At 38.7% G+C, this 19462-nt stretch overlaps 1 protein-coding gene across 1 annotated transcript in view; it reads left to right on the forward strand.

Annotated features, from left to right (window-relative positions):
- Window positions 1-219: 219 nt before the first annotated feature.
- ALDH1A2 (aldehyde dehydrogenase 1 family member A2) overlaps window positions 220-19462 on the forward strand; it is a 130074-nt gene continuing 110831 nt past the window's right edge. Inside the window, exon 1 of the mRNA XM_053223965.1 lies at window positions 220-238. The gene's annotated coding sequence lies outside the window, so the exon portion shown is untranslated. The remainder of the gene's footprint in view (window positions 239-19462) is intronic.

Genomic DNA, 19462 nt, shown 5'->3' on the forward strand with positions numbered 1-19462 from the left:
ACAAGATCTAATATTTGAATGCCACCCTTTACAAGCTTCTAGTGCTGATTTAGTTTATAATGTTTTTATCCCATTGACCATCAAGAATCCAATCACTATTTTACCTGCCTGGAGTTCATTTTACTTATCTTTGTATTCTTTTTTCCCAGCCTAAAGCCAGGCTCTTAGGCCTGTAAACGTTGAGTGCATGAATGAAGTCTGCAGGCAAATCTGAGATGCTAACAGGAAAAGAAGAAAGGTACAGTGAGTACTCACCACTGTTTCTCACTGTTTCATGGTCCTGTTTTTATGAAAATTCTACTCAGCCTAAGAGATGCAGGCTTTTTTAAATGACAGAACTTCTCACTTTTTTCAATAAGATAAATGACTAGACTGAAAAGGACACTTTGATGAAAATCCATACAATAACTCAGTGGTAAGGACTGGAGGTGAATATACATACCAGACGTCAGCTCGGGGTACATAAGAGTCTAGCTTCTGTTTAGAGGAAGCACCTGGAGGGAGTAGGCAGTAGCACTTTTTTATAACTTACCCTGCAAACAGAGGCCCTGGCCTGGTTAATTCTTGGCTGCCATAGCAAAGCTTTCTTCTGAAATGCGTCAGGCACTAGCCCTCTTCCTACTTTCCCTAGGCTGCTGCATATTTATTTTTTTTAATATTTTATTTTACTTTTGGGAGAGAGAGAGAGAGAGAACAGGGGAGAGAGAATCTTGAGGATTCTCATGAGTACTCTCCAATTGGTAAGGCGTTTATTGTAGTAACAAGTCAGTAGTCTTTGTAAAAGCTAAGGAAAAGTCCTAAAAGCAGATGCTGACCATGTCCCCATGGAGCGCTGGCAAAGGTGCAGGGACTTTAGGACCTGCTATTATCCATGGCACCTTGCTGAGTTTGGGAGAGTCAGCTGGCATCCACAGAAGTAGTGCGTACTGCTGGCCAGGAGGATGGGCCCTGATGGACAATGTCTGCATTCATTTCCCTAGATGCCGTAACAAATTACCACAAACTTAATGGCTTGAAATAACATAAATTTATTATATTATGGTTCTGGAGATTCTGGAGATCAGAAGTCTTGGGCTATTCAGAGTGAACCAAAAAGAAACGAACAAGCAAACAAAAATGAGAGAAAAGGATTGAAGCAATTAGGCAGAAGGAAACAGAGGAGACAATCCAACATAAGGGTAATTGCTATCTCTATTATAGAAAGCCCAAAAAATAAGACAGAAAAAAAAGTTTTCAGAAAAAAATTTTTAAAAATGTTTATTTATTTATTTTGAGGGAGGGAGAGGGTGAGAGAGAGAGAGAGAGAGAGAGAGAGAGAGAGAGAGATTGTAAGCAGGGAAGGGGTTAAAGAGAGAGGGAAAGAGAGAATCCCAAGCAAGTTCTGCACTGTCAACACAGAGCCTGATCCAGGGCTCGAACTCACGAACCATGAAATCACGACCCAGGCACTGAGTCACTGAGTCACCAGGCACCCCACAGAGAACATTTTAAATGTCTCTAAAGCAAATGAAAAACTGAATCTTCACGTTGAAAAGACAAACCATATATACCAGTAAAAATAATACAGAATGACAAATAAGGGCATTTCTAGTTAATGAGAAAAGAACTCTTCAAGCAAATAGGCAAAAAATGAGACCTATATTTATATATATAATGCAGATATCCAGTTGTTGTTTATATAAAGTGTAAGAACTGATACTATGAAGTCTAAAATATCATGTAGTGGTTGAGGCTTCTGGGGGCACCCATGTGAGGAAATACAGGACTTTAGTGTTTAAAGTCACATAGTATTTACCTTTGACAGTTTGAGGGAGTTTGTAGGTTGGCAAGTTTTTATAACTATGCAGCTATTTATAATTGGAGAGGGACAGCACAGCTTTAATAGGTGCATGTAGTACGTGAACCTTGATATGACCTAGGTGGGCACAAATTTGGCCCAAACAGATTCAGCTTAGCTTCAGCCTGGTTGAAGCAGGGATTAAGTTATTGGGTACTATGTCATATTATCCCAGGAAAATTTCATCTCAAAACAGGCAGAGCTTTAAGGTACAGGTGTTTTAGGCATTAGTTGAATGAACAATTTTCATTGCTTTTCTTTGGTTTATCAGTAAGGTTAGCGACCATGACTTTAGACTCTAAAGAGAGCTAGGCTGATTCTACTTGGGCTCCAAAACACTAAAGTGTGAGTTTCTTGCCAGGTCTAGTTAGGAAGAACCACATAAGTCCCTTGTGTTTGAGCTATCACTAGGGCCAAGAGAAGTAGTGGTGAATGACTTAGCTTCTTGGAATCACATATTTGTTCATAGGCTGAAGTGGTCTCAGGTTGGCTCTGGTTTTGTTGGTTTGGGCAGTTATGACCATGGTTTGAGATCTGGTTTCTTCTACAAATGGTGGATAATTGTATTCATGAGCAGATCAAAAGGAATAGAAGCTTTTATTATAAAGAGACCATGGCATCCTTCCTGGGTTCAGGAAGAGAAATTTCTTAATGAAATTATTACAAACCTAAAAGTAAAGAAGAAAATAGAAAAGGCCTATATCTACAATATTGTCTTTAGGAATAAAGTATGCTTAGGAAATAAAGGAGGTATTGCTTGAAAGGGCTAGATGTAGGCAGTTTTGTAGGCAGTGGAGATATACAATTTGGGTGCCTTCTTAAGAAAAAGAATACAACATTTTATTTTTCTTTTTTATTTTTTTTTAAATTTTTTAACGTTTATTTATTTTTGAGACAGAGAGACACAGCACAAACAGGGGAGGGTCAGAGAGAAAGGGAGACACAGAATCCGAAACAGGCTCCAGGCTCTGAGCTGTCAGCACAGAGCCCAACGCGGGGCTCAAACTCACGGACCATGAGATCATGACCTGAGCCGAAGTCGGACACGTAACCAACTGAGCCACCCAGGCGCCCCAAGAATACAACATTTTAAATGCAAAATTAATGACTCAACATTCTTAACTTTAAATGAAATCCAACTTATCAGTCTTTTCCTTTTTAGTTTTTTATATCTCGTTTAAAAAAATCCTTCCCAAATCCTAAGGTCACAAAGATACTCTTCTATATAATCTTCTTAGAGATTTCTAATTTTGTCTTTTATATTAGATTTTTAATCATCAAGTATTGGTTTTTCTGTATCCTGTAAGGTAGAAATCTAATTTCATTTTTCCTCATTTGGATGGCCAATTGTTTTAGCCTCACATGTTTAAAAAGTCTGCCTTTTTGCCCCCTGCCCTTCAGTGCCCTTCTGTCAGTACTCACATAGATCTTTTCTGGGCTCTATATTCATTCCAGTGGTCTATTTCTTTATCTCTGAACAAATGTCACACTAACTTAATTACTATAGCTTTATAATAAATCTTGATACATGGTAGAGCAAGTTCTCCCAACTTGTTCATTTTTAAGAGTATCTTTGATCTCCTGGGCATTGTGTATTTCCACATATCTTTTAGAGTTGAGCTATTAAATATCATGAAAATACTAATTGGGATTTTTATTGGAATTGCATTAAATAATCATGTGGGGCAAACTGGCATATTTACACATTAAGTCTTCTAAGCCAGGAGCATTAAATGTTTCTCATTTATATAAGTGTGATCCCAATATTAGATAAAAACCAGCTTCTCTTTGGCATTTGCCAGATGATTTTTGACAATTTTTTTTGACAACTGTTGATTGTCTTTCAACAATTCTGGGGGAATTCTCAACCTCATGCTTCTTCAAATACTGACTCTTTTCAATTCTGTTATTCCTCTCCAAAATTCCAAGCACACATTCGTTAGTCCTTCACAATCTAGCCTCTGTACCTCTTTACCTCTTTCATATTTTCTATCCTTTTAGCTCTTTGAACTACAGTCTGGAATTTGTCTTTGACTCTATCTTCAAGTTCACTCATTCTTTCTTGAACTATGTCTAATCTTTAATAGCAAATTTAATATGTTTACTTTCAATCATATTTTTCTTTTCTAGAATTTCTATTTGATTCTTTTTTTTCCAAGCTTTTTGGTTGTTTTTATAGTCTTCCGTATATGTTCAAGACTCCTTTTTACCTCATTAAGCATGTTAAACATATTTTAATACATGTTAAGCATGAATTTTATATTTTTTGCTAATTTCATTATCTGAAGTCTTTATGGTTCTAATTCTGCTATGTATTGCTTCAACTCTTCCTCATAACTTATTTTCTTGTGTTCTATGATTTTAACTATGAATTCCTAAGTGGGAATCCTTTGAGATCAGGATGAACTTTTTTGTTCCTTCAAGAAGGATTTGTACTAACTTATTCAGGTTGCTGGGAGGATTATCTTTCTATCTTTCTATCTTATTTTTACTTCTTGCATGATGATACTTGCATTTATATTTTTGAAACAATCTCAGATTTATAGAAAGTTGCAGGAATTACACAAAGAACTGTATTCCTGAACTATTTGACAGTAAGTTGCCAAATGATGCTGATCACTTCCATTCACCTTAGTGTTGCCCACTATACACACGGACATTCTCTCACATAGAATGATAAAACTATCAAAATCAAGAGGCAACCATTGATATATTACTATTACCTAATCCTCAGACCCCATCATGTCTCAACATTTGCCCCAATTATGTCTTTTATAATAGAAGAAGGCAGTCTAGAATCATGTGTTACATTTAGTTATCACACTAATTCTTCAGAGTCCTTCAGTGAGGAAGGGTTCCTCAGTTTTTCTGGACTGTCTTATCTTGACACTTTTAATCATTACAGACCAATTATTTTGTACAATGTGCCATAACTTGGATTTGTATGAGGCTTCTTTATTATTAAACTGAGAAAGAACATAGTAAATCAGGCAAGAGTCTTGGACTGAGAGTGGAAAATAAGCTCAAGAACTAAGAAAGGTAAACCCTAGCCCAAAAGAATGGTTTTCTTTAGAAATAATTAATATTAATGAGATGATTTTGAAAAATAAATGTTGAGGCTGTGTAGGGGTACAGTGAAGTGCTCATATCCTATGGTCTCACCCCTTATGGCCAAATATCTTAAAAGGCAAATCTACTTCTACTTCCTCTTCACCCACTCACTTCAGCTCCCACCATTCTAGAGAATAAGTTCCCCTTTTAAAGGTCACCAATGAACTTTTAATTCATTCTTCTTGAACTTCCTGGTAAAAGTGATACAGTGGACCACTCCCTTCATTATTTTTTTTCTTAAACAACTAGACTGAGATATAATTCACATATCATACAATTCATTCCAATAAAGTATAAAATCCAATGACTTTTAATATATTCACAGAGTTGTGCAGTGATCATTACAATCCGTTTTAGAACATTTCATTACCCCAAAAAGAAATCCCACTCTCCTTAGTCATCACCCTCCAATCCTTCCACCTGCCCACTGCCCCCCCCCCCCACCAGGCCTAGGTAACCACTAATCTGCTTTCTCTCTCCATGGATTTGTCTCTTTTATACAATTTATATAAATAGAATCTCATATGTAGTCCCTTGTTGACTGGCTTCTTTCACTTAGTATGTTTTCAAGGTTCGTCCATATAGTAATGTATAACAGTCCTTCATTCGTTTTTATGGTTGAACAGTATTCCATTGTACAGATATACCACATGTGTTTATACATCCATTAATTGATGAACATTTGAGTTGTTCCATTTTTTTGCTACTGTGAATAATGGTGCTTCCTTTCATTTTAAAACTCTTCCTTCTTCTGGTTTTGGCACCACTTTATGTCATCTTACTTTAATGTTTTTATGTTACCTTCCGAATTAAGGAAGGGAAGAAGGGAGGAAGAATGGGATGGAGGGAGGAAGGAAGGGAGAAAGAAAGAAAGGGAAAGAAAGAAAGAAAGAAAGAAAGAAAGAAAGAAAGAAAGAAAGAAAGAAAGAAAGAAAGAAAAGAAAGAAAAGAAGAAGGAAAGAAGGAAGGAAGAAGGAAAGAAAGGGAGAGAGAGAGAGAGAGAGACGGAGGGAAGAAGGAAGGAAGGAAAGGAGGGATAGACTTGCTTTTCTCTCTCTATCCCTTCTCATCTCTCTCTCTTTTTTTTAATTTTGTTTAATGTTTATTTATTTGTTTTTGAGAGAGAGAGAGAGAGAGAGAGAGAGAGAGAACGAGAACACAAGTGGGGGTGGGGAGGAGAGAGAGAGGCAGACACAGAATCTGAAGCAGGTTCCAGGCTCTGAGCTGTCAGCACAGAGCCTGATGTGGGGCTGCAAAACAAGAACCGTGAGATCATGACCTGAGCCAAAGTTGGATGCCTAACCGACTGAGCCACCCAGGCGTCCCTCTGTTCATCTCTCTAAGTGGATTGATTTCAAGCCTGGTTTTTAGGCTTTTTTGTATGTTCCGTTCCTGCCAAAGCCACCATTTCTCATCTTCCAAGGGCCAAACAAAACCTTCTAAATCTTCAAAGTTCATCTCAAATACTACCAAAAACTATCCCATGTGCTTCTAAAGTAAATTTTTGCATGCTTTGCTTTTGTCACTCTTACAAAACATACTTCACACTATAACTATTGATGTACTCACTATCTTCCCTAACAAACTTAGTCCCTGAGGGCAGAAACTAAGTCTTACCTTGTAGTTTCTTGCAAACTTGAGTTATTCAAAGTAGGGCTTGATAAATATTTATTTGTGAAACTACTTGAGGGGAATCATGTGAATTGACTCACTATTTCAAGAGAGTATCTACACAATTGAGGGAGAATTATTTTGGAATTCTGAATTATCCAGAATCTAAAACTTCTTATTTTTAATTTAAGGAATGACTATAGAGAAGGTGACTATTGTCTTCTGAATAATTCCTATCACATTCAATTTGAGACAATGACTCATTGTTTTAAATATACTGTGATGCAACATGAATTCTAACTAAATATCTATGTATATGAAGTGAATGGTGAGTGACTTACAAAAGTGGTGATTCACTAGAGTTAGGGGCATATAGTTTCTAAAACAGTACTAAATTCTAGACTTTTACCTAAAAAAATAAACAAAATAAAACAACAACAATAGAAGAATACAGACAGCCACATTCAGTGGCAATGTAAGATAAGAGTTTTATAGTCAACTGAATGGAACTGCCACCATGGTCATTATATGCCTGGGTTTGTGGCAGAGAAAGATTTCTGAGACTGATGGCAAAATAGTGAGAAATACATCATAAGTCATTCTCAAAAGATTGCTAACTCTGTACTGTTTATGAAGCATTCTTGTCTATAAAATTTGGAAATGAACATAATCAGGCCTCTAGATCCAACCATCAGTTTACAGGAAGTTCAGGAGATAAAAGAAAAAGTTGAGCAACATCATGCATCCAGAACAACAGCTAAATACAGAAAGTAAATAATTCTATAACACAAATAACATGTTTGTTTCTAACGAATTGATGGCATAAAGTTAAAAAATATAAGAAATTGGGGACTATTTTTAAACAAGAGACTTAAGCACAATAAATGCGCACTGTGGGCCTTGTCTGAATCCTTATTGCAACAAATTGACTAAAACAAATCTCCTTAAGACAATCAAGAATATTTGCATATCAACCAGGTTACAGATGATATTAAGGAATCACTCTTAATTCTGTTAGGTATAAAAATGCTATGGTGGTAAGTTACAGATGCATGCTCAAGTATTTACATGCGACATAACACAGTGGCTAAGATTTGCTTTAAAATATTCCAGAAACGCAAAGTGTTGTTAAGTAAAATGAGTTTGACAACCTGTTGACATATGTTGAACAGCGGGTAAGGGGTACATTAGGGGTTGTTAGAATTCTCCTTTTCCTTCTGTCTATGTTTGAAAATTTACATAACACAAAGATTTTTTTTTTTTGATTGCTAGTAAAACAGATTTGGATTTAATGAAGATATGCCATGTACCTTCTATAGATAAGACCCAGTGCTAGGTGTAACACTTTTTTTTTTAAATAAACTATACCCTATGTAACTCTCAATATATTCCTGAGAGAGGTATTCCATCTTGTACGTGAGGAAGCAGAGGTGCAGAGAGAGTAAAGAGTGACTTGGCCTTGCAGGGTTGGTAAACAGTGGAATTAGAATGTAAATCCAAATCCTATGACTTTAAATCCAAAACTCTCTCATAGCTATAGCACAGCTATTTCATAATCTTATCAATAATTTTAACAATTTTTAGCCTATAAATTAAACTGATCATTCCTTTTTATGTTATTGATGATGGGAAGACAAGAGCAGAAGAGAAGGGTATGAAAAAATTCAGAAGTTCATTTCTTTCTATACGGAGATAAAATCTTAAAAAGAAGGCCAGGAAGTGTTGAGTGTTATTGATCAGAGGGGAATCAACTTTAGGAGATGGAGGACAAGAACGTGTGACATCAGTGCCTTCTGGGAAAATGGGAAATCAGACAAGATAATTTTGAAGATCGCTGATACCAAACTGCACTGATTCCACTCCCCATTGCCCTGGTTACACTTCCCTCTCCTCATGTTAATGGTATTTTAGTGAGGAAAACCACTTGCAAATGAGTGACAAGATGATTAGAGTGAGTAGTTTGATTAAGCCCACCCATGCAGGAGCACATCCCTTCAGTAAACCTTTTGATGCCTCCAGGGCTGACTGATAAACGGGATGTGAACCTAGTGTTGTCTTGCCCTGCCCGCACAGGCTTAGCTGCTGGCTCCAGTCTCCCTCCTTTCTTTCTGCTGACTGCCTTGAAAAAGCCAAGTTATAGCTATTTTCAAGTTAAATGATCAAAAACTTTTGAAGTAAACCTAGAGAAAATACTCTGATCAATCCTAGCATTTTCTAGCAGATCCACTTTCTCGGTCCCTCCTGGTTCTATGTCACATAAGCATAGTGGCACCTGGCAAGTAGCCCAGGGGGCTCTGAGGGGTGGCTTTACTTCTCACCTTCCCTCAGAACTCAGAATCCAGCTGAGTGCCCAGGAGGATTTAACAAGCCATCATACTTCAACCAGCAACCTATGCAGGTCTCCAACTCCCAGGGACAGTAACCTTGGGAAATTGTGGGGATTTACATAACAACAGTAAGGGACCATAGCTCCTACCCAGTAGACACGGTAACATAAAATAATTTAGATAGTCTGCCCTCCTATTCCTGCCCCATTCATAATTCCTCCCTCTTCAGACTGTAACCCATATTTGGAGATAAGGCCTTTTAAGAGGTGATAAGAAAGTAATCCTATCTGACCAGTGTCCTTAGAAGAAGAGGAAATTTGTACACACAAAGAGATACCAGGGATGTGCTCACACAGAGTAAAGAGGAACATGAAAAGGTAGCCAGAGGGCAGCTATCTTCAAGCCAGGGAGAGAGACCTCAGGAAAAACCAAACCTAAGGACACCTTGATCTTGGACTTTCAGCCACTAGAGCAGTGAGAAAATACATTTCTCTGTGCAAGCCATCCAGTCAATGGCATTTTGCTATGGCAGCCCTAGCAAACTAATATGTCATCATTTATTTTGTCTGGATACCATGATGACTGAAGGGAGAGAGATTTTTCAAGTTCCAGACAATGGAATTCTTACATTTTGGTTGGAAATTAGGCTGTGAAAGGAAGGAAGGAAGGAAGGAAGGAAGGAAGGAAGGAAGGAAGGAAGAAAAAAAAAAAACAGCCGTATACATATCCACACATAACTAAACATAAATGTGTGCTATTAAATTGCCAAGCTGATTTCATACTGATTCCTTAGGTTCCTGGAATAATAATAATAATATTAATAATAATAATAATAATAATAATAATACTTAAATAGCATTTACTATGTTCTAGGCAATGTTCTAAAAACTTCATCTACTATTTAACTCATTTAATCCTAACAACAAACTCACAAGATAGGCACACTGTTATTATCTACATTTCAAAGGTGAAGTAACTAAGGCACAGGGTGGTAAAGTACTACCTCAAGGTCACAGAACTAACAAGCAGTAGAGTTAAGATCTGAATCCAAATAGTTGGCTCCAGAGTGTGAGTTGTTAGGCACCAGAACTATGTGCAAATTCTCACAGTGTGTTGGAAAATGACTGAGTGCCAGGGCAGTTGCTGACACAGGGAGAGCTGAAACCGTCCACATATTAAAAGGCTTAGCAGGCCAGATCTGAATATCCAACCAACCAGTTGAGTATAACCTGTCAGTTTGTCACTGTGTGAGTAAAAACAAATGAAAGCAGTTTGCCTTCGATTACAGCTATTGAAAAAAATATGGCCTAAGTCCATCATGCTTTCTGGTACACAGTAAAAAGAATTCTGAATTTAAAAACTAAAATATGTAACATCAAGGCCCTGCTTTATTACTGAGAATCATTTTATGATAGAAGACAGGATTCAGTGGATAAAGAAATTGTGGTTTATATACACAATGGAATACTATGTGGCAATGAGAAAGAATGAAATATGGCCTTTTGTAGCAACGTGGATGGAACTGGAGAGTGTGATGCTAAGTGAAATAAGCCATACAGAGAAAGACAGATACCATATGGTTTCACTGTTATGTGGATCCTAAGAAACGTAACAGAAACCCATGGGGGAAGGGAAGGAAAAAAAAATGAGGTTAGAGTGGGAGAGAGCCAAAACATAAGAGACTGTTAAAAACTGAGAACAAACTGAGGGTTGATGGGGGGTGGGAGGAAGGGGAGGGTGGGTGATGGGTATTGAGGAGGGCACCTTTTGGGATGAGCACTGGGTGTTGTATGGAAACCAATCTGACAATAAATTTCATATATTAAAAAAAAAAAAAAAGAAGACAGGATTCAGTAGGCAGAGGGAAAGATTAGGGTCAGCGGTCCCTGGGTGGCAGGGGGAGAGGGAAACACCTATTTTGGGACAATGCCGGGAGTGTCTGACCACAGCAAACATCCTTAGGCATAAGGTTCCTCTTAAGAATGTAACAGACCCCACCTACTCCCTCTCAGGTTTCCCCTCAGGAATTTGACAAAAGACCTAAGTATGGCCATAGACCACCCCTCGGACAATGGAAATGAGCCAATCAGGAATGGACAACCCAGCACCCAGAGCTATCAAGTCAGTGAGAGTAGAATCTGAGAAGGAACAAGGGAGAATGGAAGAGGGAGGGCTGACCAGAACCTCCTAAAACTAGGACTCTCGCCTATAGCCCTCTGGCATTCACTTTTGAATGTCCCCCTCTCTGTAGAGAGCTTTCCTTCTATTCTTACTTTCTATTTTATACACTAATAGACTTTTGCCTGCTGCTCATTTTGTGTCCACCTCTTCATTCATCGAAGCGGCGAGACAACAAATCCCAGGTATTGTGATAAAAAATCCTGCAACAATTTAGCCTTCAGCATGTTGCTTAACTTAGAATAAGGAAAGCTTTCCTAACTATAAAATAGAGATAAAATACTACCTTGTGAACTAATGTAAGGATTGAGTAAGGTCATGAATATGTAAGATCCTGACAGAAAGAAATTGCTCAATATGGTAGTTCTGGAAGTTGAATCACAAATGTAACCAAAATGAATAAAATTGCATGATAGTGCATGTAAGATATTATTGCCAAGTACTCCTAGATAAATTTAGAGATGAGTCTAATACTTAGCAGGAAGAATGAAGCACAAGCAAAATGAAGGAAAAATTTTAATTCATTTTATTTTTGGCCTGCATTGCTTTTCTAAATACCTCTTAGACTTATACATTCTACTATATATACATGACAACAGGCAACAGTTAGAGTCTTGCTCTAAGTGGTGAATGATATTGTACTGTTAACACTATATGACCAAATAATGTATGTTAAGAAACACATCATTACTCCTTCAGTATTTACAATCATCAAAAATAGTACTCTATAGTATAAATCATATAGGTCTCAGGATTATCATTATTTAACTCATCTGTATTAAAAAAAGCTAGGATCTACTCCCCCAACAGTTGAGATCCCCTTTCCCTCAAACATGTCCTCCTATACCCCCTACAAAACTCCAGGACTATGCTTTCCTCTGAACCCAGATGCCGATGAGCTAGAGACAACAGAAACTCTAGATGAGAAGATTGGCACCATGACCTTCACACTTAGAGAGAAGGCAGGAAGACACCAGCTAGGAGGAGTGTGCTGTTGGGCACTAGACATCATTAGGGAGGAATGAGGGCACCATGAAAACAGACTCGAAAAGTCTAGGATCTGGATATAAGAAAGTGGAGAAAAAAGCTGAGATAGGGGAGAGTGAAAGAGAGTCAGCTCAAGTGTTTTGCTCTCTTTACTGACTGTCACCATTTGGGTACATAAAAGTGAGAGAATTCCTAAACCAAACTAAAATTAAGAAAGTTTGCTAAAAAATCAGAAATGCTTTCCTGCCCTACCATTCCCTCTGATCTGGATAACTGTAATAGCTTCCTGTCTTCCCAGCCTGTAAACCACCCTTCCACCACCATCCTATTTCCATATTGCACCAGGGCTATCTCTCTAATCTGCAATTCTTATGCTCTCCTCAGTGTTTTTAAGATGAAGTCATGCAACTCTTTGGCATGACTGTATTTGTCATCCATTGCTGCATAAAAAATTACTCCAAAACCAATTGGCTTCAAACAATAATAATGATTTATTATCTCTCAGGGTCACTGTGGGTAGACATTCAGGCGGAATATAGGAGGCCTGGTTTGTGACTGCTTTGCAAGGTCCAGGGCCTTGCATAAAGACTCACCGGCCAAAGTCATCTAGAGGCCTGTTCATCCTACATCTGAGCCCTAGCTGGGGCCAGGAGCCAGAACACCCACACTTAGCTTCTCCACTTGGCCTGGCCTTCCTCACGACATGCTGACTTCCAAAGACAAGGGTCCAGAAACAGGGAGGGAGGCAGGAGGAGAAGAATAGGAGGAGGGTAGGGTGGAAGCACAGTGGGTGGAAGTCATAGTGTCTTCTCTGAACGAGCCTTAGAAGAAGCCTTAGAAGTCATGCGGCATCACTTCTGCCACATCCTATTGGTCAGAAAGGTTATAAAGGTATCCCAGGTTCGACGAGAGGGAACAGAGCCCTCACCTCTGGATGGAGGAACGTAGATACTGTGGGATGGAATATATATTGGTGAAGTCATTTTGAAAAAGTATATCACTTGAAAAATACAGTCTGCCACATGGTAGACCCTTCACTTCCCACCTACCCTTTCAGCATCATTTCCTTCTACTCCTTGCCACTCACTCTACACTTTCCATACAGACCTTCTGTTTTGCTTAGTTTTTTTCTTTGAATGTGACAAAATTCTCCTGCCTCTGTACCCTTGTATGTGCCACTCCTTATACTTGGAATATCCTTCCTTCTCCCTGTTACCTTCATAGTAAAAACCTTCTGATGATTTAGGTCCAAATTAAAATGTATCTCTGTAAAGCCTTCTTGTCCCATGCCCCCAAAAGGTTAACTATTCTGTTCCCTAGGATCCTATGTATGTTATACATATCTGTGTCTTACAGTATTATCTGGTTGAGTTTTTTTTTTTATGTTTATTTATTTATTTTGAGAGGGAAAGAGAAAGAGAGAATAAGGGAGGGGCAGAGAGAGGGGGGTAGAGAAAATCCCAAGCAGGCTCTGCGCCTGATGCGGGGCTCAATCTCATGACCCCTGAGATTATGACCTGAGCTGAAATCAAGAGTCAGATGCTTAACTGACAGAACCATCCAGATGCCTCTATCTGGTTGAGTTTTTATCCTCATCAGACTGTGAGCAAGTCAAAGAAAAAGACAAAGCCCTGTTACTTATTATGATTATTTGCATATTTCCCTGTTCTCTTCTGGTTGCCAAATATTCAACACAGTGCTTAGCACAATGTCCCATCCATTAAATGTGAGTTGAGTGGCTGAAGAAAACTGTGAGGCAACCTGTGGAAAATTATCATTTCAGGGGCAAGGTGGCTTTCTTGACCTTCTATTGCAATTATTTTTTTCAGCTTCTACTGCTGCCTGAAATAATTTATATTTTTAAACTGAGACAGAGACAGAGAGAACGATGGGTAGTACAAATGCCTGGTCAAAGCAAAACACTGCCTCAAAGTATGGCTGATGACAACAAAGCCATTTCGATGTATCTAGAGAAGAAAGGTTTGAGAACAAGGACTCACTGGGGGGATGAGGAGGTGAGAGCACTGGCAAGCAGGGGAAAAAAGCAAAAAGCTAAGTATATAAATACCAGCAACAAATTCTGCTGTACTCAGTCAAATCTTGCTTACTTTCAGCTGCTTCTGAACAACTAGAAGCTGGGGGCAAAAATCTACCTGATTCTGGTTCCTCAATGGGAATGCAGTCTAGGATTTTTCTCTTCCTCCTGCTCGTCCACTACTTTCCCCAGTCACTGTTGCCAAAGAGTTGCTACTGTTGTGGCCCCACAGGACTGACAGGAGTGGGAGAAAAGTCTCTACATGCCAAGGTCATACATTCACAGGAGCCCCCAAGTGGACCTTAGATTAGGCTCTGGCATGTATACTCTGGTGACATTATCATGAGGTCTACAGTCTCATTCACAACTCTCCTCCTTTTGGTCCCTCCTTTCTGGAATATGGCTTCTGGTGTAAAAGGTGATGGGCTTTATCACTGTTTCCCCAAACTACCTGATCATAAGAATGCTCTGGGAGAGCTCCAGTCATTAAACACACACTCCTGGGACTTTCCTTGGAAGACTGATGCAGCAGGAGTCTATTACATTCATGACTGATGAGAGAAGTTTAGGAAAGCCCAGACTAGATGACCTCGAGTTCTCTTGTTGGTCTTGAATGAATAGTCTACTTCTCTTACACATGGTTATACAATTAACCCTCCAAAGTCACAGCTCTGAGCGGCTACTGCCACATCAAGGAGTTTGGGCTTCCTCCTACAGGCACTGGGAAGCCCCTATGGAAATGAGTAGCCTAATCATGGTTGGTATGTTGAAAGATCACTCTATCAGCTGCATGAAGGGTAGTATAAACCAGAAGCAGGAAGGACAAAATTATTACAATAGTCCAGACATCCATTTCTCCTATCAGTAGCTCAGAGCATTCCTCCTTCCCACATCCCACAGGAACTGACATGGTATCACTTGCTTAATTTTACCTGAAATTCATTCTTGTCAGTGTAGAAGTTTGCAGTGTAGAACCTTTGCTATTCAAGAGATAAAGGGGAACAGGACAAAAGCAGTAACATTAGAGGTTGAGAAAAAGGGCAGGACAGAGAGAATGGTAGTGAGCTAGAAGATACAAAACTTGGTGAGGAGAGGGTTAACACAGAGACCAGTCTGCACCTTGCAAGGTTTTGTAGCCAGTGAAGTGTAAGTGACCCCTACTTCCTTCTTAGCAACAGCTCCAGGCCTTTCCTGTTCATCACCTTGCTCCCCCCTCCTATGATCCAAGGAATTTGCCTTATACCTGGGAATCCTCTGATTCATGGGTAGACCTTTTGGACCTTTTTCTGCTTTTGCCTGGCTATTTACAATGTTGAATGGCAATAACATACACATCACTCTTCTCTAGGATTTGCTACCATATAACCCAGGTAATATCTTCATGTAAAGAGGTGTGTGAGGAGGTGGGGGGGGGGGGGTTACTCTAGCTCCCTGTTCTACTAAATCAATTTCTTAGCTTATCATCTAGGCTCTGTCCTTACCATTGGTCTACAGTTATGTTATACTTTTCCAAAATTTGCTTCAGTATTCCTGCCACCATACTAGTCCTGCCTATGTGCCCTACCATGTAGATACAGTTCAAATGCCATCCTTCTTCTGGTTCCCATAGAGACATAACTACTTTATTTTATTTTTTTTAATATATGAGATTTATTGTCAAATTGGTTTCCATACAACAACCAGTGCTCATCCCAAAAGATGCCCTCTTCAATACCCATCACCCACCTTCCCCTCCCTCCCACCCCCCATCAACCCTCAGTTTGTTCTCAGTTTTTAAGAGTCTCTTATGCTTTGGCTCTCTCCCACTCTAACCTCTTTTTTTTTCCTTCCGCTCCCCCATGGGTTTCTGTCAAGTTTCTCAGGATCCACATAAGAGTGAAACCATATGGTACCTGTCTTTCTCTGTATGGCTTATTTCACTTAGCATCACACTCTCCAGTTCCACCCACGTTGCTACAGAAGGCCATATTTCATTCTTTCTCATTGCCACGTAGTATTCCATTGTGTATATAAACCACAATTTCTTTATCCCTTCATCAGTTGATGTACATTTAGCTCTTTCCATAATTTGGCTGTTGCTGAAAGTGCTGCTATAAACATTGGGGTACAAGTGCCCTCATGCATCAGTACTCCTGTATCCCTTGGGTAAATTCCTAGCAGTGCTACTGCTGGGTCATAGGGTAGGTCTATTTTTAATTTTTTGAGGAACCTCCACACTGTTTTCCAGAGTGGCTGCACCAATTTGCATTCCCACCAACAGTGCAAGAGGGTTCCCGTTTCTCCACATCCTCTCCAGCATCTATAGTCTCCTGATTTGCTCATTTTAGCCTCTCTGACTGGCGTGAGGTGATATCTGAGTGTGGTTTTGATTTGTATTTCCCTGATGAGGAGCGACGTTGAGCATCTTTTCATGTGCCTGTTGGCCATCCGGAGAGACATAACTACTTTCTCTTCTGATCTCTGTAGCACTGCACACCTGGTAGGGCACCACTGCGCTCCCTGCTGGCTTGAACACAGAGCTCTTGCATGTGAGGCAATGCTTTATGCTTCTTTATAGCCCTCAGCTCCCGATAGTGCTGCAGTTGTTTTGTTGCATTATGAAGATGGAATGTAGTTACATATTTCACATATACCACAACTTGTTTAGTTCAACTGTACCCTAATTCTTTATTCCACAGTTTTAAGAATGACTTTGTAACATAGAAAATTGCTGTTGTTTTCCTTTGTATTTTAAAAAAAATGCAGATCTCCTAATACAAACTTTGACACTTTCTCATGAGGCTACACTCACATTGGCATAAACATTTTCTTGTTTTAAATATTTATTTATTTGGAGAAAGAGGGAGAGAGAGAGAGAGAGAGAGAGCGAGCACGAGCTTATAGGGCAGGGGAAGAGATGGAGAGAGAGAATCCTAAGCAGACTAGGGTCTGGCTGCCAGCTCTATGCCAGAATGCGGGGCTCGATCCCATGAACCATGAGATCATAACCTGAGCAAAACCAAGAGCCTAACTGACTGAGCCACCCAAGTGTCTCTCTAGCATAAACATTTTCTAGTGGGGGAAGCAGGGAACATTTCAATGGCTAAAACATAGTGAGCAAAGGAATATTCAGGAATAGAATTTGGGTTTCCTGAATCCTGATCCAGTGCCTTTTCCAAACAAAAACAAAAACTTATGAAAATAAACAGCAAAATCAAAAGCTTTTGCAAAACAAAGGAAACCATCAATGAAATGACAATGCAGCCTAACCAATGGGAGAAGATATTTGCAAATGATATATCAAAAAAGGGGTTACTATCCAGAACTCATAAAGAATTTATAAAATTCAACACCAAAAAACCCTCAGATAATCTGATTTAAAAATGGGCAGAGGACTTAAACAGAACTTTTTCCAAAGAAGACATACAGTTGGTCAACAGACAAATGTAAAGATGATCAACACAACTGGTCTTCAAGGAAATGTAAATCAAAACCACAATGGCATATCATCTCCCACCTGTCATAATGATTAATATTAAAAGGGAAAGACATAAAAAATATTGACAAAGACATAAAGAAAAAGGAACCCTTGTGCACTGTTGATGGGAATGCAAACTGGTATAATCACTCTGGAAAACAGTATGGAGATGCCTCAAAAAGTAAAAATAGAACTACCCTGGGGCTCCTGGATGGCTCAGTCAGTTGAGCGTCCGACTTCGGCTCAGGTCATGATCTTGCAGTTGGTGAGTTAGAGCCCCGCGTCAGGCTCTGTGCTGACAGCTCGGAGCCTGGAGCCTGCTTCGGATTCTGTGTCTCCCTCTCTCTACCCCTTCCCCGCTCATGCCCTGTCTTTTTCTGTCTCTCAAAGATGAATAAACGTTAAAACAAACAAACAAACACAGAACTACCCTATGACCCAGCAATTGCACTACTAGGTATTTACCCAAAGATATAAAAATACTGACTCAAAGGGGTACATGCACCCCGATGTTTATGGCAGCATTATCAACAATAGCCAAATTGTAGAAAGAGCCCAAATGTAGAGAGATGAGTGGAGAAAGAATATATGGTACACACACACACACACACACACACACACACACACACACACACACAGGAATATTACTCAGCCATTAAAAACAATGAAATCTTGCCATTTTCAATGACATGGATGAATGTAGAGAGTAAAAATCCAAGTGAAATAAATCATGCAGAGAGGGACAAATACCACATAATTTCACTTACATGTGGAATCTAAAAAACAAAAGAATAAACAAGTAATAACAGTAACAAACAGATTCAAATACAACCAACAAACTGGTGGTTGCTGTACGGGAAGTTGGTGGGGATGACAGGTGAAATAGGGATGGGGATTAAGAGGTAAAAACTTCCAGTTATAAAATAAGTAAGTAATGGAGATGAGAAGTACAGCATAGGGAACATAGAAAAAAGGAAAACAATGATCACAAGGTAGAGAAAATCTCTACAAGGTTGATTCAATCTGTTAACAGTTGATGAAAACTACTGGAAAAAAAAGTCAATTAACATGTTAAGTTCAAAATCAAATTGTGTTTCTAGGAATACTTTACACACCTTTTCAGAGAAAAGTTTAAAAATACACAAGGGGAATATCACAGGATAGTTAACAAAAGAAAACAGTTGCCAACTAGCCAAGAGTCTCTGAGAAGTCAAATGGAATCAGGACACAAAGAAACATCAGTCTCTTAAGCCCACAGAGAAAAACAACTCCTTATATCCGGGCCTACCCCTAACAGCATTGAGTCCAGATAAAGAGGACAAATGGAGACCCAAGTACCATACATTTAAATATTTTACAATTTTTATCTAATGTTACCACTTATTAAATATAGTGTTCTCTTCTGATTTAACAAATAGAACTTCATGATGGCAAAATTTTTAAATATAGAAAGCTATATTTTTTATTTGGCTGAAAGCCAGCAAAATATCAAGACTACTGAATTTCATGATCATTGTGTACGTCTAAGTGTTCTGTTGATGTGTCAGCAATGTGTGGGTAACTAATAAAATAAAGACTTGCATGGTTCATAAATTATATATATTATATATTCCACAAAATGCAAAATGCAGCTTTTGCCTTTATTTAATCAAAATCACTATATTGTCATAACCAAGATTTCACATAATTTGATGATATTGCCAGCAGTGATTTAAAGTTTCTTTTAAGAAGGAATTATATTTAAAGTGTACAAATTTTACTATATTTAATCAGAAATGTGAGTTAAATAAAAATAGAAATAGTAAAATATTTCTCATAGATGTTTTCAGAAGTTTTCTCTAAGCTATTTAAAATTTTCTATTAAAAAGACAAAATAGAAATTAAAATTAATGAGTATCAAACTTATGAATAAAATTATC

Source organism: Acinonyx jubatus, chromosome B3 (genome assembly GCF_027475565.1).
Source record: "Acinonyx jubatus isolate Ajub_Pintada_27869175 chromosome B3, VMU_Ajub_asm_v1.0, whole genome shotgun sequence".
Lineage (NCBI taxonomy): Eukaryota > Metazoa > Chordata > Mammalia > Carnivora > Felidae > Acinonyx > Acinonyx jubatus.